The following is a 12,125-nucleotide window of genomic DNA, read 5'->3' on the forward strand; positions in this document are numbered from 1 at the left end:
ACTTCACACGGGCATCCAGGCTACAAATTAGGTGCCAGAATGTCTCAAACCAGCTACAAAAGCGATCGCAGATTTTTTTAATTTATAAACTATGTTGGCATTTTCAGTTCCAGAACGAATTTGGCAAATCCTATTAGACTTTTTGTTCCTGCTGCTCTCTGCACACAGGGCTGCGCTCCCGGTCAGATCTGTCACGGCGATGTTGAGACGCCATCAGGCTGCCACACTGCAGCTGAGTTAACGCCATTCGAGCTGCGCTGAAAAGTCGGGGGGGCTATTTCTAGCCGACGGCATCACTTTACAGTGTTGCTGGACTGTGTTCCCTATTCCACCCCTGAGTCATTCATGCACCCGTCAGTACCGACAGAGGCACCCACCCAGCCCGGAGTTAGGAAGGAAGCGTTGACGCGCACTGATGGCAGATCTTAGTGTCCGAGGCATGTTAACTTTGGAAGCCAGCTTATTAGCAAAAGGACTAGCGAACTTTAGCATCGACAGGCATTTTGGATATCACAGATATGCTCAATGGTGATGGGCAGATAAACATTTGTATGGCATTGAACTATTGCCACGTCTCCTCTTTAAATGATAGCTCAACATTTGTAGGGCATTTTAGAGTTTATAAACTCTCTCTGCGTGTTCTTTCCTTTGATGCTCACAATAATACATTGAGGCAGATACTGGGGAAAGATTAATGAGGGGCACTCAGGTGGAGTCGGGAGATGCATTCTGGACACCCAGCTTAAGGGACAAGGAGCACCAAGTGGCCTGCGCCTGGGTATCCTCCTCCGTTACTCCAGCTCAGTACCCTGCAGACAGACTCTCCCTCCAGATACTGCTCTTGGGTGGCATTCTGTGGTCCTCTCACTTGCTTTACAAAGTCTTGGGTTGTGCCCCTCATTAATCTGGGGAGAGCCAAGGACCCATTTAAGAAACTGATGAAAGCTATTGACCCATTCCCTAGGAATTGCACACACCTATCCTTCATTCACACACAATTTCAGAAAGCTGGTTATCGGGGAACATCTCAGCCACTCCAGTTCCTTACGCTGGGCCATTCTTTCCTTTCACGTCTGCCCCCTACCTCCATACCAGCGATAGAGATGAAAAAGAAAAGGTACTTAAGTCAAGGTACTAATGATTCTCAGGCCTTTTATGAAGTTCTAGTTTTAATACCCTGCCCACCTACACTTAGGACCTACTTAAACACATGTGGAAATGCTCTAAAGAGGAATAATACCCCCAAAAGCTGCAGAGGAAACAAGAGACCGGGTTTGCTGCTGTAAAATAACCAAGCAAGCCTGGCTGACTTGTCCGTTCACCGGGTAAGTACCTTTCCCGTCCCTTTGCCAGCGTACAAAATGCAGTCCCGGGAGCATTTCAGACTGAAGGGAGACACACTGCTTTGACGCGAATGAAGAAACACGGCAGACATTGAAGGGGGCAGCATCGTTCATTTCCGTGGCATTTTCTAGACGATCAGCCTCAATAGCCTCCTGTATCTGCCAAGAACGACAGATACTATTGTTGACGTCAGGAGTGAAAGAGCTAACCTGTCCCTCGGTTTCCTCTGCCAAAGGCTGGAAGTTCAGTTTTCCTTTCCCGAGGGGGGAGCCCCTCCAGGCAAGTTCACCTTGTTGCAAAGAACGGGGCTCAGCCTAGAAAGAAACCAGGAACGCTTCCTCAGACTGCTCAGCAGCTGTGCTCGCCGGGTCCCCTCCACCGGCAGCCTGGCCACCCGCCAGGTCAGCTGTTCACGAAAGCCAGATTTAAAGACCCCAGGTTTTCAGAAGAACACATTTTTAAAGACAGTGAATTATTAGATAGATGTTTGTACCCTTACCCCTTCCATCTCAAATCACCACATTTTTTAAAGAAATTCACATGTGAACATTAACTTGGAGTTTGTTAACAAGCAAGTACGTGGGAAGAGAATAAAACAGGTTAAAAAAGGAGATATAATACCAGCGAACCACCTGAAATTAGCGTGTAAAAGCTGACTTTATAATCTCACCTGCTGGGAGTCATCTAAAACTGTTGGTGTTCCGTGAGCAAGAATTTAATTTAAAAGCTCCTTCTCCCTCCAAAATCTAAATACGGGTAGGGCACCTTTTGCCTTCTCTTGAATACATTTGGAAGCAAAAACATGGTGTGACTCAAATAAATATGAGTTTGAAAGCTCCTACACACGCACACGCACACACACACACACACACACCCTCAAAGTTAGCTGTTCTGCATGGGTTATGCAGAATGACAAAAATCAGCAATTGATCCCCTGGGCACACTGAATTTCGGTGCGTGCTTTGAGAGCTGCCTTAATTGTTCACGTCACATTTAGCAGGCAATCATCTATCATCCAGCCTAATAACACTGGGTGTATTTTATAATTAGCCATAAAAGAGATGCTTCTTGCCAAGCCCGAAAATGAAGTTTGTGCTTCAACATCGTACAGACTGTAAGCAGCCAGAAATGGCCTTCCCTTGGTGGTTCGCAGTGTGCATTTTCTGTTGCCTTGGCAACTGGCTGGCTGGGGCTTCCTCGCTTGGGGGAGGGAGGGCTCGTTGCCTGACACAACCCCTCAGAAATGGAAATGAACGCTGAGCAAAACGATGCCGGTCGTAGCAAGCTCGGATACGTAAATATCAGCATTCTGCGTGAGTTACGTGCACAAGGAGGGTGGGAGGCAGGGGGAGAGCGGAGGCAGATGGGGAAAGGGTTGCAATTCTGACCAACCCTAATTTTAAAAAATACAGGATAAAGATGGGCACTCAGCCAGGAAGCAACGGCTGAGTGTGTGAGTGTCAGAGGTACCAGTTTGGGAGATGCATTAAGGCCCTCCAATAGTTTTGTCGAAATGCAATCGGTACACACAAGCCCGCGATGTAAAAGCCCAGAGGGGCATGCAAGGAAATGAAAATCTCTCCTCTTTGGTTGCACGCGTCCCTGGCTCAGCCTGTCCTTCTGTGTGGGTTTGTTCCCACTTTCCTCCTCCGGGACAGCTGGGGCTCTGCCGTCTGGGGCCGGGGCACCCTGCCCCTGTGGACCCTTCGGCAGCTGGTCCCCACTCCTAACAGGGAGGTGTGGTAGCAACTTCAACTTCCAACGGGAAGCGCGCACAGTGTCATTTTCTCTGAGGAGTCCCTGCCAGCAACTGAAATTAAATCCTCCAGAGGCTCTGAGGTTTTCTCGCCATCTCACTCAGAAATTACTCATTTTAAGTAGCAAGTGTAAAATCTAGATACCAAAGTTTACCAACTTTCCTTGAATTTTAATCCCAACTGCACCATGCCAACCTCACAGATACATATCGCTTACCGGCCCCTTTTCACTGCTTCTGGTTAACATCGTGCTGGATCCGTTTATGCGATAAAAAGCCCACAGATAGGAAAGGACGAAATAAACCTGTCTTGATTCACAGACACTATTGTCTACATAAAAAATCCCCCAAGAATCTACAAAAAAACAATCTCCCAGATCTAGTAAGTGAACTTGCAGAATGCCGAGTCAACCTATAAACGTCCATTTCCATACACTAGACACAAATCATTGGAATTTTAGAAATGTAAAAGAACGTACAAGATCTGTATACTGAGAATCACACAACTGGGATGAAAAGTATTTTTAAAAATCATGTCAATAAATGGAGAAATACACTCTATTAAATTAGAAGATTTCATCTTGTTAGTATGTCAATTCTCCTTAATTTGATCTATCGGCTTAATGAAACTCCAATCAAAATTCAAGAAAGCTGTTTGGGTAGCTGTGAAAAGCTGATTGTGAAATGTATATGGAAAAACAAAGGAACTAGAGTACTCAAAACAATTTTGGAAAAGTAGAACAAAGTTGGAGGACTTATACCACCAGTTTCCAGACTAACCATAAATCTCCAGTAACGGAGACAGTGTAATGTTGACAAAAGGCTAGACTCAGGGATCAATTGGACAGAATTGAGAGTCCAAATATAGCCCAGAAAATCGAACAGCTAACTGACTTGGAACAAAGATGAAAAAGCATTCAATGTAGGAAAGATAGTTCTCCCGACAAATGGTGATGGAATTAATGGGACATCCACACGCAAAAACATAATGCATTGAACTAACATTACACTTTACACAAAAAATCTCTAAGTGGCTAATACCCTTAATAAATTAGAAAATTGTAAAGCTTCTGAAAGAAAACGTAGGAGCTCCACAGAGTGTCCCCCTGACAATATCACGTTATTGACTGCATTCCGCATTCTGTACTTTTCATCTCTGTGACTGTTTTGTAACTGCCAATCTGTACTTTCCAATCCCTCACCTTTTTAACCCCGGACTATGTGCTTGTCTAGCCCGTACGCTGTACACCTGAAATTAATTCACATTAATTTTTTTAAAGTGTGATGCTGCCTTTTTTAAAAGATTTTATTTATTTATTTTTTTAGAGAGGGAAGGGAGGGAGAAAGAGGGAGAGAGAGAAACATCAATGTGAGGTTGCTGGGGGTCATGGCCTGCAACCCAGGCATGTACCCTGACTGGGAATCGAACCTGCGACACTTTGGTTCGCAGCCCACGCTCAATCCACTGAGCTACGCCAGCCAGGGCTAATTCACACTAATTTTGAATGTAAACTGTAATTAAAAAAAATAATTAAAAAGGTAAAAAAAAAGGAAACATAAGAGCAGAGCGTCGTGACCTTCAGTTAGGTAGTTTTTAATGGTGACACCAAACCACAACATGTAAAGGGAACAAATGATAAATTGGGCTTTATCAAAATTAAAAGCTTTTGCTCTAAAAAAGACACACTTAGGAAATTGAAAAGACAAGCCAGAAATTGAGAGGAAATCTTTGGAAATCACATTTCTGGCAAAGGACTTGTATTCAGAACCCATGAAGAACCCTCAGAACACAAAAATAAGAAAACAAGCAACCCAATTTTTTTAAATGAGCAAATGATCTAAACAGGTCTGTCTCCCACGATGGCACAGAAGCATATTAAAAATTATTATCATCAATCTCTCGGGAAATGTGTGTAACAACACAACACAACACCACAAGCCATCCTCTCCGGAGGCTGAGACCGAAGGCCCTGACAACACCTGTGCCGGCAGGCGTGCAGGGCACCTGGGCCTCCCCCACGTGGGTGGTCCGCCGGTGAGGGCGCCACATGGCAAACTGCTTGGGGAAACAGTCGGGCGTTTTCCTGCAGCGTTAAATATACACGGACTCCATGACTCAGCAATCCCACGCCTGGTTATTTACCCAAGAAAAGAAGAACTTATGTTCGCATAAAGACCTGAGCGTGAATTTTTAGAGAAGCCTTATTTATCATTTCCTAAAGCTAGGAACAACTCACATGACCTCCAAACGAGAATGGACAGACCATGATACACCCACGACGGCATAAACGGGAATACACTATGGGTTTACACCACACGGAGGAATCTGGAGTGCATTTGGCTGTGTGAAGGCAGTCTAGCTCCAGAGACAGCATATGATACAATCCCATTTATATGACATTGTGGAGAAGGCTAAGCTGTACAGGTGGGAAGCGGATCAGTGGTCGCCGGGGGCCGGGTGTTGGTGGGAAGTCTGACTGTAAGCAGGAATCCTGAGGGAATGTGGCTGGGGGTGGGTGCTGGTGAGGAGTGACAGTGTTGTCTCAGGAACTGTGGCAGTTAATAAAAGATACTCATTAGTCAAAAATCCCTAAAAGTGTACATCACGAAGAGGGAACCTGCTGGCTGCAAACTACATTTTTAAAATTCAGCTCACCCATCCTAGCATCCACTGGAGGATCGTGGGGGCAAAATTTTGCCTGTGGGGTTCCAAAGGTGATGCGCTGCTTTCTGTCAACAAGCGTGTTGGGCGGAGGGGACTCAGGAGGGGACGCAGATGGCGATCGATGGCTCTGTTACCGGTGACCCCTGGCAGCGGGAGCACCCTGACGAGAGTGGGGAGGAAGGAGGAAGCTGAGCTGCGCGGCTCTGGGACTCGTCTGACGGGGTCCTGAGAGGCCATGCGCAGAGACAACTGTCCATGACACTGTACTTTATCCAGCAAATTTGTTTCTCTCCGGGGTGTGGGCCAGCAAGTTTAAACTGCTGTGTGTGTGTGTGTGTGTGTGTGTGTGTGTGTGTGTGTGTGCTGGAACTAAACGAGTAAGAAAGGGGTTGTGGGTCCTGAGAATCAGGTGTCCACCAGGCAGAAGGAAGTTACAAACAAGAGGGAGGGGCTGGACCGAATCAAGCAGTGTTGGACCGAACTCAGAAGGATGAATAGGGACTTAGGTTTTTATAAAATACATATACAGATAAATATATGCAGAGGGAAACACACGTGTGTATGTACAGGTTAGTGTAACACATGTGTCTCCTGGTTCTGTCTGTGGAAAGGGCGGGGAGCAAGGACATTCCGGGGCCGACTGATGCCCTGAGGGGCCGCGGAGTCCCTCCGAGGGACTCATCTCTAAAACGCACAATTCTGATCTGATCATGAGCATAACTCGGTGCCCGGATCTTGGTTCCTAAGTTCTATTTGGCCATGAAAGAAACCAGGGTTTATGGGAAGGGGTTGATACCGCGGCTGTAGCCAAGCACAGGGCAGATACATGGTGAGGACTCGTGGCGCGGAAAGGGAGGATGTGCTCGGTCCAAAAATCCCAGGCAGCGGTTCACAGGAACCAACCTGAAAGGCAGCCCAGAGGCCAACGCCGAAACTATTGGAGAAATAAAAATGACGAATTAGAGTATGGGAGTGTAACCCAAAGAGTAAATCCATCAAGTCTGAGTTCATACTGATATCGAGAAATAGCTGAGTAAATAAATAAGTGAAAGAGAAGGAATAACTCTTCCTTGCAGAGAAATTTCAATTATTAAACATAGAAAGAACAAGGAAAATAGGAAGGCCCCATGGGAACCCCACAGTAAAAGTGTCTGCAGCCCAGATTCTCTGATGGATGGTAGAGTTCACTGAGTGAAACCTTTCAAAGAAAACAGGTTACCTTCACAGTCTCCAAGGATCTCCCTCAAATTAAATATTCCTTAATTACCAAGGGAAAGACCATAAGTGTACAGGGGAGAACCCTGGCAAACTCCTGCTGGTCCAGTGGTCAAGGTTCACGCCATCAGTAGGGTGACAGATAAACATCACGTGCCTACCCCCTGATACAACGCACTAGAAGGGCCCCTCTGTGGGACTCACCTCTAAAATGTACAGTTCTCATCGAATCATGAGAAACATCAGACAAACCTGATCTGAGGAACGTTCTATAAAATAACTGACCAGCACCCTTCAAAAGTGTCAAGGGCATCCAAAAACATGGAAAGACAGAGGGATTGTCACAGATCGGAAGAGACAGAAGAAACATGACAAATACACGCAAGGTGACATCCTGGATTGGATGTGGAACCAAAAAGGACATTAGTAGGAAAACTGGTGACATCAGAGTCAACTCTTTCGTTTCCTAAACAGCACTGTGCAATGTTCATTTCTTGGTCGTTACTGACCTATGGTTTTGTTAGAGCTTAAGCTACAAGAGACTGAATAAGGGGACACAAGAACTTTAGTACTTTTGCCGTTCTTCTGCATATCTTAAAGTATCTTCAAGTTTTTTAAAGGGTATGGGTTCATTTTCACTACAAATGTCTGAACTCTTTTGAGCTTCTGGTCTCCTGGGGGTGCCTTCTCTCTCCAGGGCCACATCGATTTTCCGCCAGCCTGTAAGTACAGGTTAATGTCATGGGCAAATGGCATCCTTCCCCTCCTGAGATTCTGACGCTCAGTCTGTGCCCACACAGTTCACGTCCACTGTTGCCTGAACAAACACACTCAGTGTGCTGCCGTTCCCTGTCCTCCTTGTGGCCTCGAGTTTCAAACAGTTGAGCCAGCGGGTGCTGTGATGTCTCGTGAAATTAGACAGATCGTTCAGGAGTCATTCAATGAAAACTTTCAGACAGTGTTACAGTTCTGTCTATGTGGAGTGGGGGGGGGGGGCCGGGAATGTGCAGTGAAGGTTCAAAACCTCATTTCAAAGAGATCACCACAAACCCATCTGCTTTCCAGATTGCTGGCCTTGGCCCTGCAAGCACAGTCTCCTCCCCGAAGCAGGGCAAGGCAGTCATCAGACGCCCAAGGCTGCTGAGGTCTGTGGTGGGTGTCGTGTGTGTGGGACGGAGGTGAGAGAGGGAGCATGGGACTGACACCCCCCAGGCCCAGAACCATGGCTCTGCACCACGCCGTAGTCCCATGCATCCCAAGGCACTTGGTGTGATGAAGAACCCCTGGGATTTTCCCAAAGCCTGAGCAACTGCCCAAGAAGGAGGGTGCAGGGGTCTGTGTGCCCTGGCGGTGGGGTGAGGGACATTACTGATAACACAGAGAAGTTGACAGGCAGGGAACCAGCAGGAACGAGCCATATTACTAATTGATCTGCTGAGTCCTTCTCGTCTCCTCAAAGAACAGATACAGCAAATGACACAGGGAGGCTGTAGCGCATGCTCCACCCAGATTTTCCAGGGTTTGTCATCTGGGCTCACGAGCAGCCTCATCCTGTGGAGAAGACAGGGGGGCTGAGTTCTGCCCAAGACATGCTGTGCGTCACTGTTTCAGAACCCTGCCTGGCACTGCCCGTTGGCTGATATGATACGACATCTATCATCCCTGAACCACGTCTGGGTGGGTTCTTGGGCAGGGCAGAGTGATGTGAACATAGGAACATGAGTGCAGGTGAGAAAACTACCAAAAATAAAGTTGGCAAATTAAGTCAGAAGGGTTCAATGTTAGCTCTGTTCATTAGCAACCAGCTCAGAGTCGGACAAACTAAGTAGAGTTGACCACTGGGTGGGAACAGCCCTTTCTTACTGAGCTTGCACAGAGGTCTGACTCTCCCTCCCTCTTGGCAGCTAGAGCCGGGCTATGCTTGCAGCAGGCGCCTTGTAAGTGTATGTAAAGGTCCAGGTTGTCCTAATTGCATGCATCTGCATATATGCTAATACACTGGGCTCTGCTTGTTTTTGTTTAGAACATGAGGAGTGCTCCTTCTCACTGCAAACCATGAAAGGGTCCCCAAACACCCGCTGTGTCTCCAGCATGGGCAGGAGCCATGCTATTGGCCCAGCAGCGTGGACCAAAGTTTAGGGTGAAAGTTTGACACTGAGAGATGCCATACACTCAAGCAAAAAAAAAAAAACTTGCAATTAGGAGAAAACAAAATAGGCTATAGACCTCTCCAGATAGAGTAAGTCCATGATGACAACTGGTATATCATTCTTGCTGTTAAAACATAACTAGAAACTGGACACTTTATTTATGCAAATCAAAGCATGCATTTCTCTTCATTTCCATTTCCCCCGGAACAGTCCGCTGAGTGCACAGGACGAAGGGTGAAGGGGTGACACCATCTGCTCATGGCTATGGGGAGCACAGCATATGAGCCTTGGCCGTTTCTAGGCCTGAGACTTCCTGAGGTATGACTGAGTCTTCATTCCCTGCAAAGAATGGTTTTGAAAAGAGTATCTTCTGCACTCTAAGGCACAGGTCCTAGAGCAGCGTTCTAGGACAGATGTCTCATTCCTGTCGACAGGAAACCCACCACTGTCACTCCAAGTGGGGGCAATGCCCTTCGACTAAGACATCCACTTTCTGATTCCACAGCAGGGACCCTGGTCTGAGCCGGGCAAAGCAACAGTGTGTGTTGAGGAGGATGGAGGTGGGTTCCGTTACATGGCAAACACTAATGCAAAATAAAAATAAAATTATTTTAGAATTCAAAACTTCAGTTAATAACATTTTAGTCTAGTATGCATACTTCAGACTGTGCAGTCTTTAGTATGCATACTAAAATTGCATACAACATTTTAGTATGCGATACGCAGTTACATCTCATGTCTCTGGTACCACACAGATGCCCCTGCCCTCACATACATGCAAGCGCGCACACACACACACACACACACACTCCACTCAGAAGTTCTGCACATTCCACAGTTGCTGGAGAGAAGCACTACCTTTACTCTGACCACTCAGATAAGACTGCACAGCCTGCTGCTGGCTGATGGGGGAACAGAACCATGTCAAGGAGTAGCCCTCGCCTCTGGAGGAGTAGCTCTGACAACACAGCAGGAAAAGAGCATGTGCCATGCGTGCGTCAACAGACTCGAAGTGCACACAAGTCGAACACATAAGGTCACACAAAGGCTGTTGCTGGTTTCTTCTAACGCAGAGACCACACCCTCCCAGAGGATGACGGTCTAGCCCGAGCGTCGAGGACAGGCACACAAGCCCACGCGGAGTTTAAGAGGAGACACTGAGTGATAAAGGGTCATATGGCCCCCGGTGGAAAAGAACTCGTTCTAACAGGGGAAGGAAGTGTCAGGGAAGGAAGTCTGGGAGGAGGGGTAGCATGAGAGTTTGACTGTGACCAAGGAAGAAAATTTCTATAGGTAAAAAGGAAGCAAAGAGCATTCCAGGAAGAGAGAAAACAGCCCTTAGATAGGCTTTTTTTTGTTTTTTAAAATATATTTTATTGATTATGCTGTGGGTCTCTCCAACGAATTCTTCTGCGAGGCTGGGCGTTTCTCCCGCTGCTGCCTCAACAGCTACAGGTGTTTTCAGTCAGTGTTTTGAGGCTTTATTGCCCCGAGCTCGGGCCCTGGGTTGCACAGTCCGTCCTGCGCCCCAGTTGTTCTCCCAGTTTATCTGCACGTGAACATGGGGCCACCCAGCCTGCAGTCCGCAGCCTTGCCAGGTCCTCCCGCTGCTGCCTTGCCGGCCAGCTGCAGCCTTGCACACCCCGGTCCCCCAGCCACTGCCTTGCCGCGAGTCCTCCTGCCCAGCTGCCTGCCTCCGCCCCTCCCACGGGTAAGGACCAACGTGTCTTCTTTAACTCCTTGGTTGTCAGACTTCCATGCAGTTTGGTTTTCTGTCAGTTCTGGCTGTTTTTTGTTTTTAAATTGTTGTTGTCCTTCTTTTGGTTGTTTGAGGAGGCACAGTGTGACTGCCTACGCCTCCATCTTGGCTGGAAGTCTCAGATAGACTCGATGTGGCTGACTCACAGGGCTGAAGGAACAGTGAGAAAGGAACCCCTAGGATGCTTGGGATTGTTGTGAAAATGCTTAGTTCCCCTCTCCAAAACTCTAGTCTTGTTCATCTGGTATTTAATATGCTGCTAAGGTTCTCCAAAGAATTTTTTAAAGCCTATTGTTTCATTAATAATAATGGTGATTCAGCACATTTGTTCCTTGCTGCTTTCAGGGGCTCTGGAATCTGTGCGGCAGGTTGGGTCCCCTCCCACAGCGACGGCCACTCAGTCCCCTGCAGCCGGCCCGCTGAGAGAGAAATGTGGGAGTCGGTGACTGTCACCCATCACCTTTACACACTATGAGAAACAGTGCAGATCCCAGGGGCGCCTCCCTCCCACAGCTGGAGTGAAAGGCTCTTGGGGTGATTCCGTTTACTCCAGACGCACATCTTTCTGTGTCTCACACTATTAAAGAAGAAGCAGTGGTCCCTGACTTAAGTATCCCTCTGATACCAGCCCCGTGTTCTCCACAGATACCAGTTCAGTGCCACTAGGTTCCTAATAGACATGGGAAGCTCAGGTGTGTTGCTTTGATCAGCATGTGACTGGCTGACTCAGTTTTAAAAGCTGAACCCAAGTAATAACATGCCCAGTTGACGAGCTCATGCTGGAAATGGCATTACGGTCCCGAAGAAGGAGACCAGGCTGTGCTTCCACCCAGTGGGATGAGGGGGCGGAGTCTGAAATGCCATTCCTGGGGAGCCAACAACCCAGCGTTTCATGGGAACAGAATAATACAGTCCAGCAATGTTACTGAGTGAGTCTCATTTTTGAGATAGGAAAAGCCAATAGACTCAAGCAGAATATATTATTTTTAACCCTTTTCTCCATTGAAGTTAGAGCTCTTGTCAAGCATACGTGAGCCAGGGAGACCCATGACGTGTCAACAATGAACCCTTGGGAATACTTCCACAAGAACGGAGTTGTGATGTGTCTTGATGTTGCAGTCTTGAGGGCTCCGACCTGCCATCTTTCTCCCTGGCTCTGCCCTCAGGGTCCAGACCTTTCCTTTTTCCTTCTGTTTCATTTCCAGTGACTGTGATCTTGATCATCATTTTGGCTTC

This window comes from Phyllostomus hastatus, unplaced genomic scaffold (assembly GCF_019186645.2).
Source record: "Phyllostomus hastatus isolate PE091 unplaced genomic scaffold, TTU_PhHast_1.1 phas_contig_948, whole genome shotgun sequence".
NCBI lineage: Eukaryota > Metazoa > Chordata > Mammalia > Chiroptera > Phyllostomidae > Phyllostomus > Phyllostomus hastatus.